This window comes from Gossypium hirsutum, chromosome D06 (assembly GCF_007990345.1).
Source record: "Gossypium hirsutum isolate 1008001.06 chromosome D06, Gossypium_hirsutum_v2.1, whole genome shotgun sequence".
Lineage (NCBI taxonomy): Eukaryota > Viridiplantae > Streptophyta > Magnoliopsida > Malvales > Malvaceae > Gossypium > Gossypium hirsutum.
In genome coordinates this window covers 40584492-40599957 of record NC_053442.1, presented here as the reverse complement: position 1 = coordinate 40599957, position 15466 = coordinate 40584492, and positions in this window count along the sequence as shown.

The following is a 15466-nucleotide window of genomic DNA, read 5'->3' as shown; positions in this document are numbered from 1 at the left end:
TATCGATAATTTTCAAGACTTTGGGATTTTAGTCGAGAAACAGAATGCAAGTTTTGTATAATTTTTCCAAGTGGTATCGATATCACCTAGGGAAAATATCGATGCCCAATTGTCAGTATCGATACAAATGGATAAGTTTTGGAAATTTTGTTAAATGGACCTTACACATGTTTAATTATTATTATACGACTATTTGATGAATGGTTAGCATGTAACTTTCATAACTAACAAATATTATTGACTTAAAATCTATACGAATGATAATAAGAAAAATAATTCTTTTAGAATGGACTTTCACTCGTTGTATATGACATAGACGATGGTGTGGCATCCCCATATTCGAGCTTGGCAACCAGGCCCAGTATAGGGTGTTACAATTTTATTCTTAGTTTTTACTTAGTTTATGTTATGATCTTGTAAACGAAAAATCCTATTTCGAAGTGAGACTTTCGCGAGGGGAGATTGTTTCGAAGCCACGCTTTCATCGATAAATCCATGAGCATTTATTTTCCTTTATTCTACTCTTTATATCTCTTTCTTTAACATTTTTAATTGAATGTTTGTGTAAAGATTAGAATCAATTTATGCTTTATATATATCTCGCATGTTTCAACTATTTTAATCTTATTAATTGATTGATTGATTGAGTTCATTTGGTGTGGTTAGATCTGGTTGAGTGTTATTAAACCTTAGGATTGACGACCTTAGGAAGCCATCTAGGTAGGAATTAACCCAAAATCAGTATTGTCTCCCCAGCATCACTTATCAAATCGGCGGTTAGGGAAGGAAGAACTTAAACCCTAGGCTTGACGACCCTAGGAGGTCATTTAGGTGGGAATTAACCGGAAATCGGTATTGCCTATTCATGGAAACCTTACCCTGCCCCAATTTGTACTGCATCATTGAAGGTGAGTAGTCTTGTCGTCTAGTTGGGTTAGTAGAAGGCCGAGAAGCCCTGCTAAGGTTAATTAGAAATTGACTATTTAGAACCTTACATCAATAACTAATTTGATAAAACAATTGGATCTAGGGTAAAGGAACTCGCGTAGTTGAAACAAGGAATAGATAAAGCCAATACATGAACCTAGGAGTAGATTTAGGTTTAGTTAAATTCATTTAGGTTGTTATTAGTATTATTATCTTACTTCTTGATTAACACTACTAACTTGTGACTCGAGTAGATTAGCAATTATTTTTGGTAATTGGCTTAATAGCAGTTTTCCCAAATTGCAATCCCTTGGGTACGATCCTTGGAATACTTACCAAGTGTTTCATTGTAAAAAAACCATATTACAACTTGACCTGTATACTTGCGAAAGCTACCTCAATTCCATAAATTTTGTAGCAATATTCACATTCAGGACATTAGTACGATCAGAGGCGGTCAAGTTGTTGGTGCCATTGTCAAAGATTGGGATGGTGATAATTGTTATTGAATTAATTACCTCATAAAATTATATTAGTCAAAAAACAAATGACTTAGATAGTGTGCTAATTTTACTAATTTATTATTTCAGCTTTATTTTTGTTTTCATTATTTTGTTATTATCCTTGTCAATTAAACAACCTTAATCATGAGTGCAATTAATGGTGATTATGGTTGGTATAAAGGCAAGATGTGGGATGCTTTATACGATGATGTGGAATCAGGTTGGTTAGATGGGGATTCAATGGACGAATGCAATTCGGATAGAAAATGTGGAAAAAAGGGTATTTAAATGAATCTCTATATGAGGTAGATGATAAAAATATTGGTATGCTCGAATACCCAACAGATTCTCTTTCTAATCCACAAGAGGTACTTTCATGTGGAACAATTGAGCCTAACAAACCTTCAACCTAGAACTTAGACGAACACATGGATAAGTTCGATGATGACGATAGCTAGTCTGAGTCAGATAAGCTGTCCTCTTGGTATGACGAACTGCACAATAATGGAGGGCAAATTTGGTTGAACGGAGCTTTGAAAAACCAGTGGAGTGATAACAATGAATAAAATATGCCCAATACGATGCATATGATATTTATGACCACGAATATAAAAGCAAGTATCAAGAGGAATTCGTACGTGACCCGAATCAACATCCATTTGAGTATGATCAAATCAACCGAGCTAATAATGAAACATCCAACATATTATCAAGCACGTCAAATAAGATGATACAAATGATGCAAATACTTTGAGAGATATCAGAGGCATTACCTCAGCAAAAAGAGGTGATACATGATGTTCTCAACTCTAACCATGATGACCACTGTATTCTTGACCATCGTCCGAACGTAGATGATTGAAATCAGTAAGAGTTTGTGTGACAGCCCAAAATTGACCCTAGTCGGGAAGTGGTTTCGGGACCGCTAAACCGAGTCATAAAAATAATTAGCTGTCATATTTGATGCTTATTATATGTATATATGCATGTGCGAAAATTTCATATTTGAATTTTGTTTAATTGTAGGTGAATTTTAGTAAATAGGACTTATGTGAGAAAATTTTGAAATGTGATAGGTTAATTTATAAGGACCTATTAAAGCATGTAGTGAAAATAATGGCTTTGCATGTCAAATACTCCTTTTTTATACATAGTGGCCGGCCATGATGGAGCATATATTAGAATATGTGGTAAATTTCCATGAAGTGGTCATTATTTTATGTAAAAGAAAGGAAATAATAAAAGAAATACTAAGGATAATAAAAGAGAAAAAAAGGGGTTATTACCTTGTTCTTCTTAGCCGTACAAGAAGAAGAAAAAGAGGGGGGGCAAAGGCATTCGGCCTTTTGAATGAAGAGAAGGTTAGTAAATTTTGTTAATCTTTCTTTTGAAATCTTAGTTTGTTCAGGTTAATCATCACGTTTTTCTTACCTAGCCATACTAAAATTTGAATTTAGAGTGTTGGATGGAACTTTCGGTTATGGTATGTGTGAGAAGAACTTGATTTTTTCTTACCTTTAAGTTTTGATGGATAAAGAAACAAAAGATTGTTGATGAAAGAAATTAATGTGTTAAGAGATTATATGAAACTTATTCATGTTTATATATGTTATATGCATTGAAAATGGTTGATGATTTTGGATGTGATTAGATTGAATCGGCCATGGTATATCCATAAGTATGATTTATGCTTGTTATGTTACTCATGGTTAAAACGATTCGGCTATGGTTCATGTAAAAATAAAATATACATGTGAATTTAAAAGATGGTATGAACAAATGTGGAGTTTTGCTAGTTTAGGATTATTCGGCCAAGTGTTTATGTGGTGGAAATTAAGTGTTAAATGGAATGAAAATGATATTATATGGGGGTATGTATATTCGGCCATATGAGTAAATATATAGATGATGTTAAATTTGATTATGTATAATGGGCCATATAGAGTACACATTGTGATATTAACTTTAATTCTCTATAATTGATCAAGTGGGTGATATTGGTTTATATGGTTGAATTTGAATTACGAATATGTACCTTGAAATAAAATATATCATCGACTATGTTACTTTGGAAGTAAGAATGCATTCGGCCTTGAGACAATTTATAAGTATTAGTTAAGGTTCTAATGTTTTGAACAAGAATGGTTATAAGATGAAATGAAAATTATTAAAATATATATGAGTAATTAACAAGGGTGGTTGCCGTGTATATAATATTTATGTGTGTTTTATTTAAATATTTATTGGGTTAATTTTAGTAATTAGATCTTAGGTGATCAATAGCCGAATGGCTTAAAGTTAGTAAAAGCATAAGGTGAATAAAAATAAAATGTTGCCGTATGCTTCTTTTGATAGGAAACTATTAATGTTATGGGATATAAATAACTAGCAAGGTAATTAAACTAGTTGATTTATTTATTTAAGCTCAAGAACCTAAAGGAGAGGCGTCCAACAAGGGGAAATCGAAGGTCATCGAGTAGCCGACTTGGAATTACTTTACCCAACATAAAGTAAGTCATTAAGCATATAGTTTGTATTAATTTAAATGGTCATAACGTCTATGTAATGATGCTGAATGGAATGATAAATATATATATATATACATGTATGTATGTGGTGATGAAAGTGTTGAATGAAAAGAAAAGAGGTGAGATGTATTGAGTTGTTGATCTCGGCACTAAGAGTGCGGGTATAAACATTTATGATCATGAGATTGGCGCTAAGTGTGCGGGTTTAAATTGTACAGCACTAAGTGTGCGAGTTTGATTATGTAGCACTAAGTGTGCGAGTTTGATTATATAGCACTAAGTGTGCGAGTTGATTATATAGCACTAAGTGTGCGAGTTGATTATATAGCACTGAGTGTGCGGACTTAATATGTACTTTTGAATCACTATGGACACTAAGTGTGCGACATTATTGAGTTGATCACGGACAGCGGATCGGGTAAGTACCTTGAGTTCGTGACTAATAGGCGCTATGTTTATATTTGAAGTTGAGCTTGGTAAGTTTGAACCTATGTGACAATTATAATTGAAGTCACGTACATAAGATTTATCGTGGAATAGGTGAAAGGTCGTTTAGTTGTATGATTGTAACGAAAATAAAATGATGTATGAAAATGTCTCAAATATCCTATTGATTAGTATATGGAATGTGAATGCATGACTTGGTATGAGATTGAACCGATAGGTGTGAGGAACTATGGTATGGTTCGGTATGGATGGAGTAACTAGCCTCGTTCCATTTTGCTTCCTCTTGTGATAATGTTATTAATGGATGGTAGTGCATTGCTTATGACTTACTGAGTTATATACTCACTCGGTGTTTCCTTGTCACCTATTTTAGGTTTCTTGGACTCGACTCTTTTTGCGTGATCGGGCCGTCATCGGAGTCATCACACCGGCTAGCAACTTTTGGTATCTTCTTTTTAGTCGGTCTAGGAGAACATTTCGGCATGTATAGGCTAATATGTTTTATTGAAATTTGGTATGTAAACTTTTAGCCATGCGAAAATGGCATAAATGTTCGGTTGGATTTGGTTCTATAATGTTAGCTCGTAAGTCTTGGAAATTCGATTTTTATGCCATATGTCATGGTTGATTATTTTTGGTGTTAAAATTCATGATATGGCAATAGTGTAGTAGGGAGATGTTTGACAATGATTAGCCTTTGGCATGGCTAGTCATGATCATAATTTGTAATATGTATGATGAATTACTAGTTAGATCAAGGAGAAATCACGAAATAGGCATAGTTGCTTTAGTAACAGATGCTGGCAGCAGCAGTGACGTGAGATTGAAAAATCACTAAAAATAGTAGGAGAGGAATTAATTAATGAATAAATTATGTAATCGAAGCTCGATGAGTCTATTTTCATATAGAAGAAACGAAACAACCATATGAGCTGTATGTTAGGAGATAATTAAACTCTTGTGAAACAGGGCCAGAGCGATTTCTGGGTTCCCTGTTCCGACTTTGGAAATTCATTATAAATTAACCAGATATAATTAGGAGTCATGACATATATGTATAGATTCCTCTCTGAGTCTAGTTTCTATAGAAACAAACGGCATCAGTATTGAAGCTCTGTGCAGGGAGTTATCCAAATCATAATGCATGAAGGTCAGTGTAGTCGCACCCTGTAATAGGGGAGAATTTAACTAATAAACTGTACTAATTAGCCCAACCAAAAATTCTACAAAAATTCTACCATATAGGTATATGAGTCTAGTTCTAGGCAAAATTTACGGAACTGGATTTTGATTTCAGAACTCAAGATATGATTTTTAAAGCGACTAGTACGCAGATTGGCAGCTTGTCTGGGAAATGTCAAATAAGTGGTTTGAAGTCTGTTAACACCTCGTGTTCGACTCCGGCGACGGTCTCGGGTTCGGGGTGTTACAGTTTGTAATTAGGAACTGTGTTGATAAACTAAACATATCTAACGGTGTCTCTGATGCAATTGACGTAAAAACAGATATAATAGTAGATGTAGCTGTTGACATAAAAGTAGAAGTAACCACTAAAATGGAGCTTAAACTTATTCTAAATGAAAGTGTAGAAGAGTCAACATACTTTCTAGCCATAGAAGAGAAGGTACCAGCTGATGAGATCAATGATTTCAACTCATTCTCATCTGACAAAGGGAACAAAGCTCGAGTGACGAAAACTTCAGGCGACATGGAAAGAAGGAAGCTCGAGGCAATAATGACCTTGAAAATGATTTGTGGTTGGCTCCGATTTGGTACCAAATGGCTTGTAATGTAAATGTCGCGTCAGTTGAAAATAAGGCAACATCATTGGAATCAATTGAAGGGTCTGGTTCATATACATTGATAGAGGAACAAATGTCGAATTAAAGTGTCGAGAACCAGCTGGAAGTTCTTATATGGTGGCGACACGGGTCGTCCTGATTTGTAAAGAACTTCTATTTCCTACTTTAAAATTTGTTAGTTTTTCTTATTTGTTTATTTTATTAATCTTAAGTTTTGTTTAGTTTTTTTCCCACAGTAGGTGTAAATACCATGGAGTGATTGAATTAAAAAAATCGAATCAAAGAAGCTAGAAACTTGGCTCGATGTCGTAACATCACACCCTAATGCCACGACATCCTAGAAAGAACACAACCTTGCAACATTAAAGGGCCAATTTCATATAAGACGTTCTGTCATCCATTATCAACACTTTTTATTTTTCCTCTTTTTTATTTTTATTTTTCTTTACATTATATTTAATTTTTGTTGTTTTAAGTACTTTTTCGTCCACTTGGAGCACACAAACCCCAAGATTATTATAACAATAAGGATTTGACCTACTTAGGGAAGTTTTCTTATTTTCACTTTAATTATTTTACACTAAGGGCAATCTATGTTCTAAAGTGTGTGGGGGGAATACATAGGATTAGTTTGTGAGTGTTTTCATTTGTATGTTTACTTTGATTTAGTTTATTATTTATTGAAAAATAATATTATTGTTTTTGTTGCATGGTGCTTAGTTTATATTAATACTTCGAATAGTGGTTGAAAATAATAAAGCATGTAATGATTTTTGCCACGCATTAAATTTTTTATTGATATGAGATAATTTGATTGTTTTAAAAGGAAATTGATTAGGTTACTTAATTAAATTGCATAATAGATTAGAAGTACCTAGGTAAGAATGTTTGATGATTCCATATGAGATATAAGTTTTATAGATATTTGTGGAGATGTGAATGCTTGAAATGATTATTATTCATTCGGTTTAATTTGAAGCATGAAAGAAATTCTACATAGTGGGATGCTTAGGGATGGCCCAAGGCATATTTTGAATACCCAGTTCTCAAATGACCATACCTTAGTGCTATGAATCCCTAGTCTCCCTTATTTGAGCATGATAACTCCTTTTTTATGAACCAAAAAAATTTAAACCCAAGGACAACTCATAAATTGAAAACTTGAACTATTCCCTATCCTTGGTCCTTTAATACACTATGAAATAGACGTTAGGCGAGAGATATAGAGGGTTTAGGTAAATACATAATGGTGGTTTAAAAAAAAGAGCGAAAAAGGAAGAAACAATGTGATACAGTGATTATAGTTCGGACAACAATGTGTAAAAAAGGGAAAAAAATCTAGAAAATGGCAAAAGTCAAAATGATTGGAAAAAGTATAGAATAGAAAAAAGTATTGTGAGTAAGAAAAGAGTAAAAAGTCAAGTGACAAAATAAAAAGTCACAAAAGTAAGAAAAATCAGTCATCAATGCACCATAGCTCGTTAAACTAACCATAGTTGTTAGTATTATATCGTATTTTCCTACATTGAGAGATAAGGAAGGTGCGAAAGGGAGACAAAAAGCTGTGAGCTTGGATGGGACATTTAGGGAGAAGACAGGGGACAATGTCGTGTGCCTCACTATTTCTAATAATTAAACCGTTTTAAGCCATATCTTTTTTTAAACTCATACCGTCCTAAGCCTCAGAATGTTATAAGCCTTAAAGGCCAATGTAAATTAAGCGTTCTCTATGCATAATCTTCTAGGATAGCTAACAATTAAACTTAATGAATATTTTTGTATTCACATGATTGTGTCCATGACCGCCTCTAAACATACCAACTTCTAGAGTAAGAATCCTGCACAAAATATATCAATTAAGCGGTATCTGCATGTATATGGGTCAGGTTGTAATATAGTTACAACGAAGTAAAGAGTACCCCAAGGATTGTACCCAAGGGAGGCGAGCTCTAAGTTGACTTTAACCTAAGGAAAAATAGATGTAATCAGAACTTTAGATAGATTATATTACGAAAAAATATAAATAAAGGTTTTTGGGATTTTTTATAATAATAGTAAAAAAAATAAATAAACAACGAGAAATCAAATAGAAGAATTTATCAACTTTGAGCATGGGTGATTAGCTCGCTTCGGTAATCATAACCAATTATCGCTTCAAGCTTCTTGTTCAATTAGCTAATCAATACCCTAGTAGGATGTTTTGATCTCCCAGTAGAATAATGAGTCGACAAGAACTACTTATCTCTCGAGCTCACAGTCTAGACCGATTCAAGGTTAAGGTGTTCATGGATAAACTATACCAATTTTTGGTTAATTCCCACCTTAATGACTTTCTAGGGCCATCAAGCCTAGGGTTTAAGTTCTTCCTTTCCTAAACAACTAATCCACTAAGAGAACCCTACAAAACAATTAATTCATCATACCTCCACTCGCTAATCCTCTATAGGAGGATTAGTTCCTCATGGATCTCATAAACATTATAGACTTGATATATAGAATTGACATGGATAGTCATTCAAGAATATAAAGTTTAGAAGAAGCCTGATTTGTATTGAATAGAATGTCGAGTCTTAACAGAGTTTGATTAAGTTCACAAATCTGATCTCTTCTACAAAAGCAAAGAACAAACTGAAAATAACGTAAAAGCCTAAGAAAAGGAAAAAAAATAAAAACTAAATCTATGAAGGAAATTATACAATATAAAAAGTTTTTCATAACATGTGTTGAATGAGCCTATTTATAGACTTAGAATGGCTTTCATCCTTAACCTAGCTTAGTTGTCATTTTCATGTTTAGTGTTTGATTGTTAGGGCCAAAATGCCTCTAGCTCGTAATTATTTCCTGTATAGAGGTGATGTCGTAACACAATAGGTCCTGTGTCGTGACATTGAAGATTGTATGCTTATCGTCAATGTATCTTCAAGGGTGTGCCGCAACATCCTTAGGCTATGTCGCAACACCAAAGGTAGTCTTAAAATTCTTCTATTTTACTTCCTATGTTGCGATATCGAGTTAGCACACCTTCTAATGGTCTCCTGCATGCTCGCAAAGCATATTAGCTCACCGTTAGGCCTTATTCAACCCTTAAGATAAATAAAAGATGCAAATTACACAATTTATTGAATGTAAATATAATTACGAAAACTTAACTAAAACCTAACCAAAGTGCTTGTATTTAAGCTTCTAAATTGCGAAAACTAGATTAATCTGCTACATCAAATTACGAAAGATCAGTCTACTACATATATGTTTGATTTATGTTAATGGTGTCGTTGTTAAACATTTGGTCATGGGAATTTCTTCTAAATTTTTAGCAATGTAACTTGTAAACTAATCCTAATTTGCTTTAAAAAAATTTCAGCTTATCGAATTATCAAGATTAAGTTACATGTGCGATAAGAATTGTTATACCTTTAGTATTTGACAATAATGTTCTTAGTAGTAATGAAATTCATAGAATGTCTTCTTTTTGTAGGTTATATGTCTAGACTTGGTTTGCTTGAGGACAAGCAAAAAGTTAAGTGTGGGGGAGTTTAGGTGTGAGGTTCTTATTTACATCCATCTTTACTAACTTTGGCTCGTTTAAAGAATGGAGTCTAGTGATTTTCGTATTATTTTTGCCTTTATCATACATGTGTTTTGGTTACTTGAGGACAAGTGTAACACTCGGGTTTGTGCAAGTGTACACAGTCGTTATCAAGTAATAAGTAAGTATCGAGTTATCGTCTCCACAGGGATTGTATTTGTGCTAAGTTACTTAATTTGTAAAATTATATTAACAATTTGGTAAATAAAAACACAATATAGTTGAGAAGTGGTGATTAAAATATATTAAACTAAATGCAATGATCCCTAATGCAAATTATCCTAAGTATGCAAACTATATAAATGAAATAGATTTTAGTAAAATTAAACACAATTTGCAACAATTATAACATAAATAAACTAGGACAATTACTTTCATTAAACTCAATTTATTATCAACTTGCTTAATAATATTCAGAAAAATATTCCATGGCAACTTGATCTTTCATGAGTTTGGAAACCACATTTGGTCCTTTCGGAATCCTTTACTTAGTAAATACGCATTTTACTGATCCTTATTTACTAAGGGTTTCTTAGCATTCGTGTGAGGTAAGAGGGACGTGTTAGGTTTTGAAACAATTTAATCACACAAATTTAAAAACTATGCAGATAACAGAGCTTGGTTAGAGTTGTTATGCAACCTACAATTCAATCAGATTAGGATCTAAATTTGGCATTTACATTTAAATTATGCGTCCATTAGCCATCGTCTGGTTAGGATTGCTCAACTAATTCAGGTGCATTTCAATCACATATGAACGAAATACAGACTTGATTTTAATTGAAAACATGATCGATTGAGGCACAAACATTATTAGCATGAATCAAATAAATATTATTTAATCAAAATAATCATCCTAGCTTAAATAAATTTAATCTATCATTGTTGTAAATAAGAACAAAGAACACATAGAAAAAATATTTAAATTAAAGAAAAGAAAAGGAAGATTAAACCCAATTCAGAGTGGTTGTCACCTAAGACTCTGACGGACGAGGCTCCTTTGCTACTTTGCGTTGCTCCTTTGCTGATGGCTCTCCAAGGTGGTCGAACAAGGGTTTTTTAAAAGGCTTAATTGCTAAAATCCTTATGCAAGGATGATGAAGGGGAAAGATAGCTAAAAGAGTTGAGAGAATGATGAATGAGTGAGAGATGATGGGATGAGGGATGATTGAAAAAAGTGAGAAATGAGCTCTTATAGGTAAGGCAAGGGAACTAGTTTACTAAAAATAGGAGTGTCCATCCTTTGAAACTTCCTCCAAGAGTGGCTAGCCATGAATTGAGGAAATGTGGCTGAGTTTTCCTTGATTTTTGGTCAAGGACTAAGACTCGGTCATCAGCAAATCTTCGGTAAAATCTCCAATTTCTTTAACTCTTCAAGGACTTTGTATAATTAAACCAAAAAATGGTTTATGACATCCATGTGCAGTCAAAAATTGGGTTGACTTGGTCCCCAATTTGGACAGTTTTGCAATTAGAAGAAAACTCTCAGACCTGTCCAAAAATAGTAGATAGTTTAGAGGACCAAATAATATATTTTAACCACTGTAATTAATCAATTTACTTAATTAATTAAAACCCAATTTATTAATGAAATATTAAAAATGAATTATTAAATATAAATTTATATTTTATTATTTAATTTAATAATGCATCTCCCACTTTATAGCTTAAAAATATAATATAGTCAAATTAATATAAAATAAGTCATTTTATACATGAAAACTATATAATAAAGTATAAAATCACATTTTAATAATTTTTATTTCCTAATTTCATATTTTCACATATTTCATTAATTCATTAAATAATTACTTGGTTTTAACAACAAATTTAAGTAAAAGATGATGAATTATATAGGAAAAATCCTATATATTTTTCAGTTTACACACCCCCGTCTTGCTAAGGAAAATTTTACTAAGATGGTAAGTAGCATCAATCTTTGTCTCATAATCATGCATTAATAAATTCATGCTCATAGATCTTCTTTATTAACAAGTAACTCATATACAAACATTTTGAAAATTTTATTCTAAGTTTCAAGATATGTCAACATGAATCATAGTTTGTATGTATGTCACAGCCATAGATAATATTCTTCATTCAACACAATTTCTCATTAATCAAGCAAAACAATCATAAGGCTTATTTATGATCTGCATATGTTGAACTTAATACTTGCTCTCCACTAATGTAGGTGACATAATCATCAAATTAATAGGTCTTTTATAAGGTTGTAATGGGGCTCGATTAAAGGTGGGGATTTTAAGAGATTGGACATTTCGGTTTCAAAATCATAACCTTTAACTTGTCTTAGATTTCTCAAAATTCAACCTTTTTCTACAAGTGAACCTGTGGAACTCCCCCAAACTTATTTTGAACTCTTTCTTTGTCTTTGTTGTTGTTGTTTTTTTTTATAAGCATGAGCACATACATCTTTATGAAAATTTCCTCAAATGTTTATTCCCAAGACAACTTTAGTTAAGATAGGTGCACAAAATTAGGATAATTTTAAAAAACAATGGTAACTGGCTTATAATGTAGGTTTATTACAGTGAACAGGCCTTTAAGATCAAAATTATAGTTTCAAGGGTCTAATATCATAAGATGGGCTTGAACTGGCTCAAACGATCCAAAGAAAAATGGTGCCTATATCATTTTAGATTTTCATGTCCCCTAGGATTTCGCCTCAAGAAAGGTACTAAGTCAATTCTATTGATATAAACCTTTATGCATGTCTAATCTCAAGAGAAACTAAGTTTTCATGGCAAACATTACCTAAGACTAATATCATAAAAACATTCCATTCTTCATGTATAACAGCCCGATTTTTGACCCTAATCGGAATAGTGGTTTCGAGACCACAAATCTGAGTCCAAAAAATATTTATTATCATTTTCTATGTTTATTATGTGTGAATTTACATGTGTGGAAGTTTCATGAATTAATTTTATTATTTATGTGCTTAATTTAATAAAAGGACTTAATCGCGTAAAATGTGAAATTGACTAATTAATGTGTAAAGTGCTAGCTTGGTAATGTATTTATAATGTGAAGTCCTTAATAGGAAATTAGGCCATTAACTAGGATAGTGGACGACATTATGTTTATAATATATAGTTTTTATATTATTTATAAAGGTTATAATAATATATAGTATATTATAAACTTATTATAAAAAAAGACAAACATTAAAGAAGTCATTATTATCTCTTCTTTGACCGAAACTAAAGAAAAGAAAAAGAAAGTATAACACCCCGAACCCGAGACCGACACCGGAGTCGAACACGAGGTGTTAACAGACTTTAAACCCTTTATAAAAATATTTCTCAGACACTGCCAATCTGCGTACTAGTCGCTTTAAAAATCATATCTTGAGTTTCACAACTCGAAAATCAGTTTCGTGATTTGTCCCTGAAACTAGACTCATATGCCCATCTACATATTTTTTTCTAGAATTTTTGGTCGGGCCAATTAGTACAGTTTATTAGTCAAAGTCTCCCATGTTACAGGGATCGACTACACTGACCTTTGCGCATTACGACCTGGATATCTCCATGCACAGAGCTTCAATACTGATGCCGTTTGTTTCTATAGAAACTAGACTCAGAGAGGAATCTATCCATATATGGTATGACTCCTAATTATCTCTGGTTAATTTATAATGAATTTCCAAAGTCGGAACAGGGAATCCAGAAACCGTTCTGGTCCTGTCTCACGAGAACCCGAATATCTCTTAACATAATGTCCATATGATCTTTTCGTTGCTTCTCTATGAAAATAGACTCATCGAACTTCGAATACATAATTTATTCATTAATTAATTCCACTCCTACTATTTTTAGTGATTTTTCAATCTCACATCACTGCTGCTGCCAGCATCTGTTATGAAAGCAACTATGCCCATTTCGTGATTTCTCCTTGATCTAACTAGTGATTCGTCATACATATCACAAATTATGATCATGACTAGCCATGCGAAAGGCTAATCATTGTCAAACATCCCCCTACTACACTATTGCCATATCATGAATTTTAACACCAAAATAATCAACCATGACATATGGCATAAAAAGGTCGAATTATCAAGATTTACGACCTAACGTTATGAAACCAAACCCAACCGAACATTTATGCCATTTTCGCATGGCTAAAAGTTCACATACCAAATTTCAACAAAACATATTAGCCTATACATGCCGAAATGTTCTCTTAGACCAACTAAGAAGAAAATACCAAAGGTTGCTAGCCGGTGTGATGACTTCGACGACGGCACGATCACGCAAAAAGAGACGAGTCCAAGAAACCTAGAATAGGTGACAAGCAAACACCGAATGAGTATATAACTCAGTAAGCCATAAGCATTCCACAACCATCCATTAATAAAATTATCACAACAGGAAACAATGAAATGAGGTTAAGTACTCCATCCATACCAAACTATACCATAGTTCCTTAAACCCTATGGTTCAATCTCATACCAAGTCCTACATTGGCCTTTCATACATCATTTTATTTTCGTTATAATCATACAATTAAACGAACTTTCACCTATTCCACAATGAACCTTATGTACGTGACTTCAACTATAATCGTCACATAGGTTCAAAACTTACCAAGCTCAACTCCAAATATAAACATAGCGCCTATTAGCCATGAACTCAAGGTACTTACCTTTTCCGCTGTCCAAAATTGACTCGGTAAAGTCGCACCCTTCATGTAAATAATTTATAGAAAATATATATTGAGTTCGCGCACATAGTGCTTAATAATCAACCGCGCACACTTAGTGCCATGTACTTTAAACTCACACACTTAGTGCCATGCATTTCAAGTTCGCACACTTACCTTTTCCGCTGTCCAAAATCGACTCGGTAAAGTCGCACCCTTAATGTAAATAATTTATAGAAAATATATATTGGGTTCGCACACATAGTGCTCAATAATCAACCGCGCACACTTAGTGCCATGCACTTTAAACTCACACACTTAGTGCCATGCATTTCAAGTTCGCACACTTACCTTTTCCGCTATCCAAAATCGACTCGGTAAAGTCGCACCCTTAATGTAAATAATTTATAGAAAATATATATTGGGTTCGCACACATAGTGCTTAATAATCAACCGCGCACACTTAGTGCCATGTACTTTAAACTCGCACACTTATTGCTGTACAATTTAAACCCGCACACTTAGTGCCAATCTCATGACCGTGAACACTTATTGGCCGCACACTTAGTGCCGAAAACCAGCCACTCAATAGGCTTCACTTCCTTTTTACATTCGACAAATTTCATCTCTACTTACATATACATTTGTATACATTTCATCTCATTAAACACAATGGTATAGGTATTACGATCCTTTAAATCAATACCAAAGATATGCTTAATGACTTACTTGTGTTGGGTATGATGGTTCCAACTCGGCTACTCGATGATCTTTTCTTTGCCTTTGCTCGATTCTCCTCCTTTAACTCCTTGAGCTTAATCAATAAATCAATTAGTTTAACCGCCTTGCTAAATATTTACAATCCAATTACACATGCATATGTATGTTAGTATATTCGGCAATCACCCTTACTAATCACCCACTTGATCAATTATAGAGAATCAAAGTTAATATCACAATGTGTACCCTATATGGCCCATTATACATAATCAATTTTAACATCAT